Raw genomic sequence first — 16,604 nt, 5'->3', positions numbered from 1 at the left:
ATCATTTGACCAATCTGCCGATCTTAGAATATCTTCCAATCGTGAACCGGCCCAAAAGGCTTTTGACGCCATGGCACCTCTAGCAGAATGGGCGCCAAACTTTGAAGTATCAGTGCCCGCTAGGGACATCACCCATTTTACCCAACGAGCCAAGGTAGGGGAAGATACAGGTTTATAGGGTTTCCTAAAGGAAATTAAGAGTTGGGAAGCAGAAGATGTTCTAAGATCGGCCGTTTTCTGTTCATAAACCTTTAAACAGTTTCCCACACAAAGTTTTGGATGGTTAGGAAAAAAGGGATAGAAAACAGAAGTAATGTTGGTTTTGGTACGACGAGAAACATTGAACAGAACACCAGTAGGAGTGAAGTGACGAGCCGAGATATCCAGGGCTTTGACATCTGACAGACGTTTGATAGAGACAAGACAAAGTAACATTGTTAGTTTGGCCGAAAGCATTTTCAAAGATAAAGAGTCATTATCCTGCCAAGAGACAAACATTTGTAGGACTAAGTTCACATCCCATAACGTGGAGTATTTGGGAATTGGGGGATTGGAGAATTTTACTCCTTTTAAAAGACGACAAATGATGGGATGTTCTCTTACGGGTTTCCCGTTTATAAACGGGTGATGTAGAGATATCGCTGATCTATATAGATTGATGGTTCTGTAAGATTTGCCGGCGCTAGCTTGAGAAGCAAGAAAATTAGCTATCAGAGTTAGATCTGCTGAAAAGGGATCACATGCTTTTCCCAAACACCAGCTAGACCAGGTGGACCAAGCTGATTTGTAAGCCTTGGAAGTGCCTGGAGCCCAGGAATTGTTGATGTAGGTTGAAGCCTCGAGTGAAATTCCTGGATAAGATGAGGAAGACCTGAGACTTTCTAGGCAGATAGGAGAAGGGTTTTGTTGAGAATGAGGTCGTGGGGAAGACCTTGTGGATTGAGAAGGAGGGCAGAAGGACAGGGAAGTCGACAGCTAATTCTAGGAGTGTGGGATACCACACTTGAGCTTGCCACAACGGGACTACTAAAACAACTGTGGCTTCTTGACGCTGGAGATGGGTGAGGACTCTGTTTATCATGATGAAAGGAGGGAATGCATAATGTATTGCATGATGCCACTGTTGAAGAAACGCATTGGTCGCTAAAGCGTGAGGGTCTGGTCTCCAGCTGAAGAAACGAGGAAGCTGTGTGTTCAGATGGGATGCGAATAGGTCTGTATGGAAAGGACCCCATTTGCGATGAATAGAATTGAAGACTGAAGAGTGAAGTTTCCAGTCGCTGTAATCGGAAAGATGACGAGAAAACCAGTCTGCAACTGAGTTGAGAGAACCTGGCAAGTATTCTGCTTGAACTGAAATTGTTCGGTGAAGGCAGAATTCCCAAAAGCTCTTTGCTAGTTCTGCCAGCGGTTTGGATTTGGTACCGCCTAGGTGATTGATGTATTTTACCGCTGTGAGGTTGTCCATAGGAAGAAGTACGGAACAAGAGACTCTGTTTTTGGTGAAAGTTTTTATTGCAAAGGAGCCTGCAAGCATCTCTAAATAGTTGATGTGCAATGAAGACTCCTGTCGAGACCATGTGCCTCCAGTCGATATCTGCCCACACCTTGCACCCCAGCCTGTTAGGCTTGCGTCGGATTCTAAGACAAGATCTGGGACTGAGGCAAAGATGGTCCTGCCATTCCAGGCTTCGAGATGGTCGAGCCACCATTGGAGTTCTGTACGGGATTTGAGGTCGAGGGGGATGAAATCTGAATAAGCAAGACCTTTGCGTAGATGACGAATTTTCAATCTCTGAAGAGCCCGATAGTGAAGAGGGCCTGGAAAAATTGCCGGAATCGATGAAGAAAGAAGACCTACAATCCTTGCAAGAGACCTGAGGGAGAGAGAAGTCTGCTGTAAAGATAGGGTTATCTCTGATTTGATACTTTTTTATTTTTGAGGTCGGGAGTTGAAGGAGACCTTGAGAGGAATTGATTAAGAATCCTAGGAATTCCATTGTCTGCGACGGGGTAAACATTGATTTCTCTTTGTTGACTCGAAAGCCTAGGTCCGAAAGAAGAGAGATTGCGTAAGAGAATTGGGACCGAAGGGTAGAAATGTCTTGATGCATTAGAAGAATATCGTCTAGATAGATTATCATTCTGAAGCCTTGAGATCGAAGAAGGGCTACGATAGGTTTCATTAACTTGGTGAAGCACCAGGGGGCTGATGAAAGACCGAAGGGTAGGCAGGTAAACTGATAGGTTTGGTGATTCCATTGAAATTGGAGAAACTTTCTGTGAGAGTGATGTATGGGGACTGTTAGGTAAGCGTCTTGAAGATCTAGACGGACCATCCAGTCGTTGAGAAGGAGCGAATCTCTTAGATCAGTGGTTCCCAAACTTTTTCGACCCGCGGCTCCCTTCACCTATATTTGCCATTGCCCGCAGCTCCCCATTATGTTACTTTTTTTTTTTTTTTGGGTGGGCGATGTAAGCCCAGCCTCGGGAGTACTTTATTTATATCAACGAGCATAACATGGATGTTTTGTATGTTTCCTCCTCCCTGCTAGACCACATCTCCTCCAATTCAACCTCTCATTCTTAAACGTCTAAAAAATGTAGCCACATCTCCCCCCTGTGTCACACTTGCTGTCCTCCATGCACGTATTTTCTTCTCTGTTTACAACGTCATTACATTGCCTTGACCACACACACATCTCACACCTCACCTTTGGTGCACACATTCTGCCTTCAATCTGGACACTTTCTCCTCTAAAACTACTTAACAGTACTTGATCATTCACCAGTGCTTAATTTGTGCTTGTTGTTTCCGGTGCTAAGCAAGGAAGAGAAAAACGAAATGGTGTCACAATGGGAGAAAACAGAAAGCTGCAAGAGTGAGCTGAAGGGGCAGAGAGTGGCTTTAAAATCATTGAAGAGGCCTGAGATGGCTTCAGTATTACACTGCCTCAGTATTCCATTTTTGCACATTTAATTGCAGCAGCCACATGTTTAAAAGGAGGACTTTGGGCACCGGCACGTTTTTATTTACAAATTAAGCACTGCCGTTCACACTCCCACTCTGCAGTTTCTTGAGAATTTAGGAGGCACTGCTGCCTTAAATTATTTCAAAGGCTTCAGCTTTTGATAGCTGTGCTTTCCAAGTTCCACTTGGTCTGTACCTCCCATAGCCGTTTTTCTGGCATCCCAACGAAAATTGCCTTCCCCTGGCAGTAAGACTCAGTAAGTAATCTGATTTGGGCATGCAAGTGAGGGAGGACTGTTGTCCTATAATTTATTTTTAACAATTTACTAGCATTTAGTAAACACAAATGGGGAAAAAAGGAAAGGTGTGCTTAATAATAAGAAAAGGGTGGAAGGTTAATCTTTCACAAAGCAGAAATGCTGCAATTTTCCCCTGGACTTGTCATCAACAAGGAACTAATAATTCTAATAATGTCTTCTAACCTAAATAAACAAACTCAACTTCTGTGTGTGTTTTGAATCAAGCTGTTAGCAGTTTTCTCCTGTCCAGAAACTACACAGGGGCCTCGTGCTCGCCCCTGGGAAATATCCATCTGTTTTAAAAACAGAACATTAGTTGAATTTCCGACCGGCTGGCAATGACGAATAAAGAACTAATCACGTTTGGTGAAACCATGCTGCAGAGGGCAAGACCTTGACAGGTGGGGCTTATGTAACTCGGCATAAATCTTTTTAAAAATGTTCATATCATGTTTCCAAAATGTGCGTGGCGCCCCTAGCAACTTTTAACGGCGCACCAGGGTGCCGCGGCGCACAGTTTGGGAACCACTGTTCTATGGTGTAATGGTTAGCACTCTGGACTTTGAATCCAGCGATCCGAGTTCAAATCACGGTAGAACCTGTTGCAATTTTATTTATGTAACATACCTTACTAGACATGAAAATGATATATACATATACATTTGTAAATGATTTTATTGCGACTTTCTGTCATTCATATCTTCGTCTTTTTATTATTTTTTAAATTTCAGTCCAGTAATAATTAAAAGCGAGCTAATATATTTTGCAAAGTTTACATCATCTTGGCGTGGCTTATCTTTTTTATTTGAATATATGAGTGATATCCATTAAAATTGTAGCGCAGAAGTATCATTCGTCACATATAGTAATAATGGAGAAAAAGTCGGGATAAAGTTTTAGAAGTGTTTCCGCCCGGTTTCGAACCGGGGACCTTTCGCGTGTGAGGCGAACGTGATAACCACTACACTACGGAAACTGACATGACATGGCTGCTTGGGAGTTGCTTCATGATAATGGTATTGCTGAGATGTACCCCTATTGTGTTATTTCGATTTGTTCTAATTAGCCCTTCTATGTCTATATTTACAGATTAAACGGACTCTATCATGATTCTCTTTCTGCCTATAGCAGCCTTGGATGGAGCATCCCTGCTTAATTTTCTAACAATAAATGAGCCTTTTTTTGTTAAACTGTTTTTAATTCGCTGGTCTCTCCGATGCGCCACTCTTCAGTCTTTCATTACCCATTATACCAACAGCCACAAAACAAAAACGAGTGTAAACTTCACAGAGGTGTTTCCACCCCTCCAGAGGGCCTGTCTCAGCATTAGTGGCTGTTCATGTGTCTCTTTAAAACCCCTCTTGGCCTCTCTCTTCTCCTTGCATCAGACAGACCTTTGGCTCATACTGTTTTTGACACCAGAAAGCCCATAGACAGCAACTGGACAATATCATTTCCGGCTGTTGACGGACTTTGTTCTCTGTGGAGTTAAACTTGTCACACACACTTCATGGCTTCCTAACACCTCCAGGCTGCTCTGTCCGGATCTGTTGTGTGCAGAGAGGATGGGCTGTCATTGGGGGGTCTCCAGGGGTTGCAGCTGCGACCCCTAGCTTCCCTCCTGTGCCCCCAGCACTGTGCTTGCGACCCCTGGGCTGAAAACAAAGCAACATACTTGAAAAAACAAATATTTAGTGTTGAAAGTGGAGCAGACGACAGTGAAAAGCGTCTCTGTGACCCTAAAAACGTGAGGAGAGATGACATACAAGAAAGAGAGGGTGGGATAGAGAGGGGGTGAAGGGAAAGACCATGAGAGGAAAATAACTAAATGTTGAGCAGTAAGGAGGCGCTACAGAGAGACACGTGATATCCTGTGAGACAAGACAGCTGTGTGAGTGTGTGTGAGGGAGACGGGGGGATTAAAGAGAGTCAGAGACAGGTGACCGGTGTGAGAGGGATATAGACAGGTGTGAAAGGGAATGAGACAGGTGAGAGCGACAGGTGACAGACACATGGTGCCTGATTTAAGAAACGTGGCGCTGTATCCAATGTATTCAATGTAGCGCCACTTTTCTTGCGCCCCTTAGCGCCCCCTAACGCCACCATGTGTGCACCTTATTTAACCCCTTCGCTGCCAGGCCTTTTCCCCCTCCTGTGCCAGGCCTTTTTTTGGCTATTTGGAGCAGTTCACGCTTAGGCCCTCATAACTTTTTGTTCACATAAGCTACCCATGCCAAATTTGCGTCCTTTTTTTCCAACATCCTAGGGATTCTAGAGGTACCCAGACTTTGTGGGTTCCCCAGAAGGAGGCCAAGAAATTAGCCAAAAAACAGTGAAAATTTCATTTTTTTAAAAAAATTTGGAAAAATGGGCTGCAGAAGAAGGCTTGTGTTTTTTTCCCTGAAAAGGGCATCAACAAAGGGTTTGCGGTGCTAAAATCACCAGCTTCCCAGCTTTCAGGAACAGGCAGACTTGAATCAGAAAACCCAATTTTTCAACCCAATTTTGGCATTTTACTGGGACATACCCCATTTTTACGATTTTTTGTGCTTTCAGCCTCCTTCCAGTCAGTGACAGAAATGGGCATGAAACCAACGCTGGATCCCATAAACCGCAACATTTCTGAAAAGTAGACAAAATTCTGAATTCAGCAAGGGGTAATTTGTGTAGATCCTACAAGGGTTTCCTACAGAAAATAGCAACTGAAAAAGAAAAATATTGAAATTGAGGTGAAAAAAACATCAATTTTTCTCTAAGTTTTACTCTGTAACTTTTTCCTGCAATGTCAGATTTTCGAAAGCAATATACCGTTACGTCTGCTGGACTCTTCTGGTTGCGGGGATATATAGGGCTTGTAGGTTCATCAAGAACTCTAGGTACCCAGAGGCAATAAATGACCTGCACCCTGCAGTGGGTTTTCATTCTATGCCGGGTATACAGCAATTCATTTGCTGAAATATAAAGAGTAAAAAATAGCTATCAAGAAAACCTTTGTATTTCCAAAATGGGCACAAGATAAGGTGTTGAGAAGCAGTGGTTATTTGCACATCTCTGAATTCCGGGCTGCCCATACTAGCATGTGAATTACCGGGCATTTCTCAAATAGATGTCTTTTTTACACACTGTCTTACATTTGGAAGGGAAAAATGTAGAGAAAGACAAGGGGCAATAACACTTGTTTTGCTATTCTATGTTCCCCCAAGTCTCCCGATAAAAATGATACCTCACTTGTGTGGGTAGGCCTAGCGCCCGCGACAGGAAACGCACCAAAGCGCAACGTGGACACATCACAGAAAACAGACCTGTTTTTAGCAAAGTGCCTACCTGTAGATTTTGGCCTCTAGCTCAGCCGCCACCTAGGGAAACCTACCAAACCTGTGCATTTCTGAAAACTAGAGACCTAGGGGAATCCAAGATGGGGTGATTTGTGTGGCTCGGACCAGGTTCTGTTACCCAGAATCCTTTGCAAACCTCAAAATTTGGCTAAAAAAACACATGTTCCTCACATTTCTGTGGCAGAAAGTTCTGGAATCTGAGAGGAGCCACAAATTTCCTTCCACCCAGCGTTCCCCCACGTCTCCCGATAAAAATGATACCTCACTTGTGTGGGTAGGCCTAGCGCCCGCGACAGGAAACACCCCAAAGCGCAATGTGGACACATCACAGAAAACAGACCTGTTTTTAGCAAAGTGCCTACCTGTAGATTTTGGCCTCTAGCTCAGCCGCCACCTAGGGAAACCTACCAAACCTGTGCATTTCTGAAAACTAGAGACCTAGGGGAATCCAAGATGGGGTGATTTGTGTGGCTCGGACCAGGTTCTGTTACCCAGAATCCTTTGCAAAGCTCAAAAATTGGCTAAAAAAACACATGTTCCTCACATTTCTGTGGCAGAAAGTGCTGGAATCTGAGAGGAGCCACAAATGTCCTTCCACCCAGCGTTCCCCCACGTCTCCCGATAAAAATGATACCTCACATGTGTGGGTAGGCCTAGCGCCCGCGACAGGAAACGCCCCAAAGCGCAACGTGGACACATCACAGAAAACAGAACTGTTTTTAGCAAAGTGCCTACCTGTAGATTTTGGCCTCTAGCTCAGCCGCCACCTATGGAAACCTACCAAACCTGTGCATTTCTGAAAACTAGAGACCTAGGGGAATCCAAGATGGGGTGATTTGTGTGGCTCGGACCAGGTTCTGTTACCCAGAATCCTTTGCAAAGCTCAAAAATTGGCTAAAAAAACACATGTTCCTCACATTTCTGTGGCAGAAAGTTCTGGAATCTGAGAGGAGCCACAAATTTCCTTCCACCCAGCGTTCCCCCACGTCTCCCGATATAAATGATACCTCACTTGTGTGGGTAGGCCTAGCGCCCGCGACAGGAAACGCCCCAAAGCGCAACGTGGACACATCACAGAAAACAGACCTGTTTTTAGCAAAGTGCCTACCTGTAGATTTTGGCCTCTAGCTCAGCCGCCACCTAGGGAAACCTACCAAACCTGTGCATTTCTGAAAACTAGAGACCTAGGGGAATCCAAGGAGGGGTGACTGGCGGGGCTCGGACCAGGTTCTGTTACCCAGAATCCTTTGCAAACCTCATATTTTGGCTAAAAAAACGCATTTTCCTCACATTTGAGTGACAGAAAGTTCTGGAATCTGAGAGGAGCCACAAATTTCCTTCCACCCAGCGTTCCCCCAAGTCTCCCGATAAAAATGATACCTCACTTGCGTGGGTAGGCCTAGCGCCCGCGACAGGAAACGCCCCAAAGCGCAACGTGGACACCACCAAAATTTTGGAAGAAAACAGAGGTGTTTTTTGCGAAGTGACTACCTGCAGATTTTGGCCTCTAGCTCAGCCGGCACCTAGGGAAACCTACCAAACCTGTACATTTCTGAAAACTAGAGACCTAGGGGAATCCAAGGAGGGGTGACTGGCGGGGCTCGGACCAGGTTCTGTTACCCAGAATCCTTTGCAAACCTCATATTTTGGCTAAAAAAACGCATTTTCCTCACATTTGAGTGACAGAAAGTTCTGGAATCTGAGAGGAGCCACAAATTTCCTTCCACCCAGCGTTCCCCCAAGTCTCCCGATAAAAATGATACCTCACTTGCGTGGGTAGGCCTAGCGCCCGCGACAGGAAACGCCCCAAAGCGCAACGTGGACACCACCAAAATTTTGGAAGAAAACAGAGGTGTTTTTTGCGAAGTGACTACCTGCAGATTTTGGCCTCTAGCTCAGCCGGCACCTAGGGAAACCTACCAAACCTGTACATTTCTGAAAACTAGAGACCTAGGGGAATCCAAGGAGGGGTGACTGGCGGGGCTCGGACCAGGTTCTGTTACCCAGAATCCTTAGCAAAGCTCAAAAATTGGCTAAAAAAACACATGTTCCTCACATTTCTGTGGCAGAAAGTTCTGGAATCTGAGAGGAGCCACAAATTTCCTTCCACCCAGCGTTCCCCCACGTCTCCTGATAAAAATGATACCTCACTTGTGTGGGTAGGCCTAGCGCCCGCGACAGGAAACGCCCCAAAGCGCAACGTGGACACATCACAGAAAACAGACCTGTTTTTAGCAAAGTGCCTACCTGTAGATTTTGGCCTGTAGCTCAGCCGCCACCTAGGGAAACCTACCAAACCTGTGCATTTCTGAAAACTAGAGACCTAGGGGAATCCAAGGAGGGGTGACTGGCGGGGCTCGGACCAGGTTCTGTTACCCAGAATCCTTTGCAAAGCTCAAAAATTGGCTAAAAAAACACATGTTCCTCACATTTCTGTGGCAGAAAGTTCTGGAATCTGGGAGGAGCCACAAATTTCCTTCCACCCAGCGTTCCCCCAAGTCTCCCGATAAAAATGATACCTCACTTGCGTGGGTAGGCCTAGCGCCCGCGACAGGAAACGCCCCAAAGCGCAACGTGGACACCACCAAAATTTTGGAAGAAAACAGACCTGTTTTTAGCGAAGTGCCTACCTGTAGATTTTGGCCTGTAGCTCAGCCGCCACCTAGGGAAACCTACCAAACCTGTGCATTTCTGAAAACTAGAGACCTAGGGGAATCCAAGGAGGGGTGACTGGCGGGGCTCGGACCAGGTTCTGTTACCCAGAATCCTTTGCAAAGCTCAAAAATTGGCTAAAAAAACACATGTTCCTCACATTTCTGTGGCAGAAAGTTCTGGAATCTGAGAGGAGCCACAAATTTCCTTCCACCCAGCGTTCCCCCACGTCTCCCGATAAAAATGATACCTCACTTGTGTGGGTAGGCCTAGCGCCCGCGACAGGAAACGCCCCAAAGCGCAACGTGGACACATCACAGAAAACAGACCTGTTTTTAGCAAAGTGCCTACCTGTAGATTTTGGCCTGTAGCTCAGCCGCCACCTAGGGAAACCTACCAAACCTGTGCATTTCTGAAAACTAGAGACCTAGGGGAATCCAAGGAGGGGTGACTGGCGGGGCTCGGACCAGGTTCTGTTACCCAGAATCCTTTGCAAAGCTCAAAAATTGGCTAAAAAAACACATGTTCCTCACATTTCTGTGGCAGAAAGTTCTGGAATCTGGGAGGAGCCACAAATTTCCTTCCACCCAGCGTTCCCCCAAGTCTCCCGATAAAAATGATACCTCACTTGCGTGGGTAGGCCTAGCGCCCGCGACAGGAAACGCCCCAAAGCGCAACGTGGACACCACCAAAATTTTGGAAGAAAACAGACCTGTTTTTAGCAAAGTGCCTTCCTGTAGATTTTGGCCTGTAGCTCAGCCGCCACCTAGGGAAACCTACCAAACCTGTGCATTTCTGAAAACTAGAGACCTAGGGGAATCCAAGGAGGGGTGACTGGCGGGGCTCGGACCAGGTTCTGTTACCCAGAATCCTTTACAAAGCTCAAAAATTGGCTAAAAAAACACATGTTCCTCACATTTCTGTGGCAGAAAGTTCTGGAATCTGAGAGGAGCCACAAATTTCCTTCCACCCAGCGTTCCCCCACGTCTCCCGATAAAAATGATACCTCACTTGTGTGGGTAGGCCTAGCGCCCGCGACAGGAAACGCCCCAAAGCGCAACGTGGACACATCACAGAAAACAGACCTGTTTTTAGCAAAGTGCCTACCTGTAGATTTTGGCCTGTAGCTCAGCCGCCACCTAGGGAAACCTACCAAACCTGTGCATTTCTGAAAACTAGAGACCTAGGGGAATCCAAGGAGGGGTGACTGGCGGGGCTCGGACCAGGTTCTGTTACCCAGAATCCTTTGCAAAGCTCAAAAATTGGCTAAAAAAACACATGTTCCTCACATTTCTGTGGCAGAAAGTTCTGGAATCTGGGAGGAGCCACAAATTTCCTTCCACCCAGCGTTCCCCCAAGTCTCCCGATAAAAATGATACCTCACTTGCGTGGGTAGGCCTAGCGCCCGCGACAGGAAACGCCCCAAAGCGCAACGTGGACACCACCAAAATTTTGGAAGAAAACAGACCTGTTTTTAGCGAAGTGCCTACCTGTAGATTTTGGCCTGTAGCTCAGCCGCCACCTAGGGAAACCTACCAAACCTGTGCATTTCTGAAAACTAGAGACCTAGGGGAATCCAAGGAGGGGTGACTGGCGGGGCTCGGACCAGGTTCTGTTACCCAGAATCCTTTGCAAAGCTCAAAAATTGGCTAAAAAAACACATGTTCCTCACATTTCTGTGGCAGAAAGTTCTGGAATCTGAGAGGAGCCACAAATTTCCTTCCACCCAGCGTTCCCCCACGTCTCCCAATAAAAATGATACCTCACTTGTGTGGGTAGGCCTAGCGCCCGCGACAGGAAACGCCCCAAAGCGCAACGTGGACACATCACAGAAAACAGACCTGTTTTTAGCAAAGTACCTACCTGTAGATTTTGGCCTGTAGCTCAGCCGCCACCTAGGGAAACCTACCAAACCTGTGCATTTCTGAAAACTAGAGACCTAGGGGAATCCAAGGAGGGGTGACTGGCGGGGCTCGGACCAGGTTCTGTTACCCAGAATCCTTTGCAAAGCTCAAAAATTGGCTAAAAAAACACATGTTCCTCACATTTCTGTGGCAGAAAGTTCTGGAATCTGGGAGGAGCCACAAATTTCCTTCCACCCAGCGTTCCCCCAAGTCTCCCGATAAAAATGATACCTCACTTGCGTGGGTAGGCCTAGCGCCCGCGACAGGAAACGCCCCAAAGCGCAACGTGGACACCACCAAAATTTTGGAAGAAAACAGACCTGTTTTTAGCGAAGTGCCTACCTGTAGATTTTGGCCTGTAGCTCAGCCGCCACCTAGGGAAACCTACCAAACCTGTGCATTTCTGAAAACTAGAGACCTAGGGGAATCCAAGGAGGGGTGACTGGCGGGGCTCGGACCAGGTTCTGTTACCCAGAATCCTTTGCAAAGCTCAAAAATTGGCTAAAAAAACACATGTTCCTCACATTTCTGTGGCAGAAAGTTCTGGAATCTGAGAGGAGCCACAAATTTGATTCCACCCAGCGTTCCCCCACGTCTCCTGATAAAAATGATACCTCACTTGTGTGGGTAGGCCTAGCGCCCGCGACAGGAAACGCCCCAAAGCGCAACGTGGACACATCACATTTTTTCATTGAAAACAGTGCCTACCTGTAGTTTTTGGCCTGTAGCTCAGCCAGCACCTAGGGAAACCTACCAAACCTGTGCATTTCTGAAAACTAGAGACCTAGGGGAATCCAAGATGGGGTGACTTGAGGGGCTCTGACCAGGTTCTGTTACCCAGAATCCTTTCCAAACCTCAAATATTGGCTAAAAAAACGCATTTTTCACACATTTCGGTGACAGAAAGTTCTGGAATCTGAGTGGAGCCACAAATTTCATTCCACCCAGCGTTCCCCCAAGTCTCCCGATAAAAATGATACCTCAGTTGTGTGGGTGGGCCAGGTGCCTCCAACAGAATAAGGCCCAAAACTTGTAGAGATACAGGGGATAGTACTGCGAGTTTATAAGGACATATTCTTTTATACATCTTTAGACTGACTCTGCTTTGGGGACCCACATACGTGAGGTGTCATTTTATTTGGGAGACTGAGGGGAACACTGGGGAGTAGGAATTTTGTGCTGGAGTGGTGATCGTACGAAGAAAAGTCAGGAAAATATGCTTTTTTTAAGCACATTTTGAGGTTTACAGAGGAGTCTGGGTAAGAAAATGTTGGGGGATCCACGCAAGCCACTCCTCCCTAGACTCCTTGGGGTGTCTAGTTTTAAAAAATGTCTGGGTTTGGTAGGTTTCCCTAGATGAAGGCCGCACACAGGACCAAAAACATAGGTGCCCTCTCCCCCCCCAAACACAGGTAGTTTTGTAATATATCGTTTTGATGTGCCCACATACGTTCGTGATGTGCCAAACACTAAAATTTTGAAAAGAAACACACTTAGGTTATGTGAAAAAGACCCCTCACCCACCAACCAAGTTGGTGGCATGCTTCATCATCGGGGTCCCACCTGAGGCACCTAGCGTGTCATAGGTGTGCTGCGACGCCTGATTACAGCGGAGCAGGTTTGGTCATTTTTACCACACATACTGGTTGGATTTGGCACGAGGGTGAGTGATGGTTCAGTGGATCAAATTTTACTAACAAGAGCTTTCACAAAAATGAAAAGCACTGTTAGTAACTGAAAGGCAAAAAACTGAACCAATGACTCACAGCTCGTGAGCTGTAAAGCCGCGACAAGGCACCAACCGCTTTACAGTCCATTCACACAACTTTCATACATGACACACACAAGGCCATTCACACCGCCAGCCACGGGCCCAGCACATTACAACACTCACATCGACAGACAGCGCCACTCAAGGGCCCATCACTTACATACGCCCACATGCCTGATACAACAATCACACCAGCTGATGGGAGTGTGTGGACTGGTGTTTGGCTTGCAGTGTGTTGCAGTAGCCAACATCAAGTCAATATGTACAGTCTCAGCCAAGCCCCACTCCACACACAATGGCATCATATTTTTTTTTTTTTTTAACAGAGGAACCCCTAACTAAGTAGAAAGAATTACAAAACAACAAACACAAAAGCTCTAACTAACAACATGACAGAAATGCTAACCATGAAACTAAACACATGAAAATACAAAACAGACATGAGTTTACACTCATGGTTGTTCCCAGAAATTCTTCTGGGTGTGGTAATTCTTAAAACAAGCACCGACACACAGCCCAGGCTTTGAAGGACAATCTGGGCAGTACATTCGAGACTCCCTCCGGATACCTCTTCGAAAACACACTCTACATTTCTTAGCTGGAAAGTCTTTTTTGGGTGTGGGAGGAATGTGCTCAGCAAAGTGGCGATCTTTCAATCTAGCCACATCCTCCACCACTGCTTCTCTAGGAACTCTGGCCTGTTCCACCACAATAAGGCTCTCTATCACTGACTCCTGAAATTTCACAAATGTCATCTTTGAGTCTGGAGACCTATCCCTAAACACAATAAAAGCATTGAAGGTTGCTAAGTGGAAGAGGTGAAGTGCTAACTTCTTATACCAAACATAAGACTTACAAATAGCAGTATAAGGTTCCAACCTCTGGTCAACTCTATCTACACCTCCCATGTGCTTATTATAATCTAAAATGCACACAGGTTTGCGCACTTCAGCAACCTGGCCCCAAACAGTCACAGGGGAAGTACTCTCATCATGGATGGTACTTAGCATGTAGACATCCCTCTTGTCTGAAAATTTCAAAGCTAGCAGCTCCTCGTTCCGCAAGGCACAGCACTGTCCCCTCTCAAGTTTTTTACAGACAAGCTCCCTTGGATAGCCTTTCCGGTTAGAACGGATTGTGCCACAAGCAACTGTGTCCACTCTAAACAATTCCTTGAACAACTGCACACCAGTGTAGAAGTTATCTACATACAAATGGTGACCTTTGTTGAACAGTCGTCTACCAAGATCCCACACTATTTTCTCAGTAACTCCAAAAGTGGGAGGACAACCAGGGGGGTCAATATTGGAATCCCTACCAGTGTACACACGGAAACTATACACATATCCTGTCCTACTTTCAGACAGCATATACAATTTAATTCCATATCGTGCCCTTTTGCTAGGAATGTACTGCCTAAAAACCAAACGACCCTTGAAGAGGACCAAAGACTCGTCCACACTTATCTCTTTGCCTGGAACATAGACCTCCGAAAACCGATCTACAAAATGATCAAGGACAGGCCTAATCTTAAAAAGACGGTCAGAATCTGGGTGATCTCGTGGCAAGGCTAATGCATTGTCAACAAAATGCAGCATCCTAAGAAGAAGCAAATACCGATTACGACTCATGGTAGCTGGAAATATAGCTGTTGCCATCAAGGGACTAGTAGACCAATAAGAAGCCAGTGACGGCTTCCTTATCAACCCCATCAAAAAAGTCAAACCCAAAAACTTTTTTAGCTCCTCCAAATTTGTGGGAATCCACTGGGCAGCTCTAGAGTGTGGCCTAAGTCTAGCAGCGTTGTCCCTCAAATGCTGCTCCGCATACAAATTAGTCTGCTCAACAATCTCTTCCAAAAACACATCATCCATGAATAACTCAAAGAAATTGATAGGCATAAAGTTCTCTGTATTGGCGTTACACCCCGGGAGACCAGTAAAGGCAGGCAACTCTGGCTGCTCCATGTTTGGGGCAACCCAGACATCAGGTCTTCTAACGGGAAACCTTTCAGCCCCAGGTTGCTGCACTATTGGCACATCAATGTCCTCCTCTAAAACAGAACCTTCATCTGCACTGAGTGTGGCTTCATCATCAGAAGATTCCCCTCCAACAGAAACATCACTGCCAGAATCTCTGACTTCCTCCTCTGCCTCAGATGCAGAGTCCGTCTCATAGTCATGATCAGACTGTGACTCAAAAAGCATACCAACCACCTGCTGAGCGGTCATCCTGCGGCTAGCCATGATCTCTCCTGCTAAAATTAACTGGACAAATTCACCACCAACAACCAGCACTGTGTAAGACAAGTAACAAAGTGTAGCTTTGTTAGTAAGAGTTACAAACTCAAAAACTATACCGCTCACTTGCCTGAAAAAGCTTGATTCACCAGCAACTACACAGCAATCACCAATGATATCCCACTAAAAAGAAAGAAAGAAAGGCAAATTAGAAATAAGACACAACAAATATCATTGTGCACAAACCTAAGGACAATTTCACACACAATCCTGCATTTAGTACACCCCCTACAAACATGTCATTCATGCATGGCAACAATACTCCTTTGGAGTAAATTGTTTTTACTTACCTAAAACATGCAACTGTGCAAACTGTAGGTCAACCACCGCCAAAACCGCAAGGAGCCACAGCAAATAAAGCAAAAGCTTTGAACTAGAACAAAAAGGAGGAAACATTTTTTTATCACAAATGCAAAGACTTCTTCAGTTGACAAACACCCCACCATCAAACATTTTAGAAATTGGTGCCTAAGTGGATTCTGTCATAGGGGCAGATGGGCCTACTAAAAAAATAGGCCTGTCTGCCCCAAGGAAGCCAGAAAATACCTTTAGTACTGTGTCCCCATGGAGAGCGACCCTTGCCAAAGGGGACAGCCCTCAAACAAAAAAAAACAAAAAAAACACACACAACACTATCCCTGGTGCCTAAGTGGCTTCTGCCCCCTTGGGGGCAGGTGGGCCTAAGAAAATAGGCCCATCTGCCCCCAGGGGGTGTAGAAATGGCCAACAGGTCAATGCCCCCCTTGGGGGGGCGCCCCGTGACCAAGGGGACGCCCCCCCACAAAAATAAACACATAAAAAAAAATCCCTGGCGTTCTAGTGGTTTCTGCCCCCCTTGGGGGCAGATCAGCCTAAAAATAATAGGCTGATCTGTCTCCAAGGGGTGCAGAAATGGCCTGGGTACATGTGCCCCCAAAGTGGGGGGCGACCCTTGCCCAAGCCCCCCCCCATCCACTAACACACACACACACACACACTATCCCTGGTGTCTACGTGGCTTCTGCCCCCCTTGGGGGCAGGTGGGTCTAGAAAAATAGGCCCATCTGCCCCCAGGGGGGGCAGAAATGGCCAACAGGTCAATGCCCCCCTTGGGGGGGCGCCCCGTGCCCGAGGGGACGCCCCCCCACAAAAATAAACACATAAAAAAAAACCCTGGCGTTCTAGTGGTTTCTGCCCCCCTTGGGGGCAGATCAGCCTAAAAATAATAGGCTGATCTGTCTCCAAGGGGTGCAGAAATGGCCTGGGTACATGTGCCCCCAAAGTGGGGGGCGACCCTTGCCCAAGCCCCCCCCCATCCACTAACACACACACACACTATCCCTGGTGTCTACGTGGCTTCTGCCCCCCTTGGGGGCAGGTGGGTCTAGAAAAA

The 16,604-nt window shown here is 46.3% G+C and overlaps 1 non-coding gene across 1 annotated transcript; it reads right to left on the bottom strand.

Annotated features, from left to right (window-relative positions):
- Nucleotides 1-4,173: 4,173 nt before the first annotated feature.
- Nucleotides 4,174-4,246, bottom strand: TRNAV-CAC (transfer RNA valine (anticodon CAC)). Its single transcript has one exon. It is a non-coding gene; the product is annotated as a tRNA-Val (tRNA).
- Nucleotides 4,247-16,604: the final 12,358 nt, after the last annotated feature.

Source organism: Pleurodeles waltl, chromosome 4_2, assembly GCF_031143425.1.
Source record: "Pleurodeles waltl isolate 20211129_DDA chromosome 4_2, aPleWal1.hap1.20221129, whole genome shotgun sequence".
NCBI classification, from domain to species: domain Eukaryota; kingdom Metazoa; phylum Chordata; class Amphibia; order Caudata; family Salamandridae; genus Pleurodeles; species Pleurodeles waltl.
The sequence above is the reverse complement of the archived record's forward strand: the minus strand, read 5'-3'. Positions and strand labels throughout refer to the sequence as shown.